Below are 1,087 nucleotides of genomic sequence, written 5' to 3' on the forward strand. Positions count from 1 at the left end.
GTAATCCAGGTCATTGTCGTCTCTAATGAGGCCCACCACTGTGGTGTAGGTTTCTATGACAGAGAGACAGACAAATACAGGCACAGGAAGGCACTCACACATGCACACAGCCACATGCATGTACGCCTACGCACACAAACACATGCATGAGCCCTTTCAACCAGATCAGACAGACAAATTAACTAAAAGTTTTCTATCTAATGAAAACCAGTTGATTGCATTGACTCGAATGCAATTCCTCACACTAAGCATGCTTGTAGCGACAGTGGAGAGGAAAAACTCCCTTTTAACAGGAAAAAACCTCCACCAGAACAAGGCTCAGTGTGAGCGGCCATCTGCCGAGGCTGACTGGGGTTCAAGTAGACAGAAGCAGAGATACAAAAAGCAGCTATAAAAGGCGGCCCCGTCCAGGAAACACACACCCAGGCAGACAAGCTCCGAGCCAGCTCCCATGTCAGAGGATGAAGAGAGCACATCCAACCAGTCATAGTCAGAGGAACAGGACTACACTGGAAAACAGGCAGATCTCCAACATCTATAAACAAGGGTGTTGATGGAAGAAGCACAGATGATGTTTCTCTCCAGGATGGTGTCACAGCCAAACAGGAACAGACAACGCAAATCTACTATGGGAAAGAGCAGAAAGCATAATGTTAGAGATTGAACTAACAAATTCTGCAGAGTGGGAGAATAGAGATAGAATGAAGCAGAATGATGAAAAGGGGGTCCCTATGTCCTCCAGCAGTCTAAGCCTATAGCAGCAGAACTATAGAGATAGCTAAGGATAACCTGAGCCACTGTAACTATAACCTTTTAAAAAAGGAAAGTTTTAAGCCTAGCCTTAAAAGTAGACAAGGTGTCTGCCTCATGGACTAAAACTGGTAGTTAGTTCCACAGGAGAGGAGGCTGATAACTAAAAGATCTGCCTCCCATTTGATTTTTTAGAAATTCTAGAAACCACAAGTAAACCTTCAGATTGAGAGTGAAGTGCTCTGTTTGAAACATAAGGAACAATCAGATCTCTGATATCAGATGGAGCATGGCCATTTAAGGCTTTATATGTGAGAAGGAGGATTTTAAATTCTAT

This window comes from Cyprinodon variegatus, unplaced genomic scaffold, assembly GCF_000732505.1.
Source record: "Cyprinodon variegatus isolate N-32 unplaced genomic scaffold, C_variegatus-1.0 Scaffold1372, whole genome shotgun sequence".
NCBI classification, from domain to species: Eukaryota; Metazoa; Chordata; class Actinopteri; order Cyprinodontiformes; family Cyprinodontidae; genus Cyprinodon; species Cyprinodon variegatus.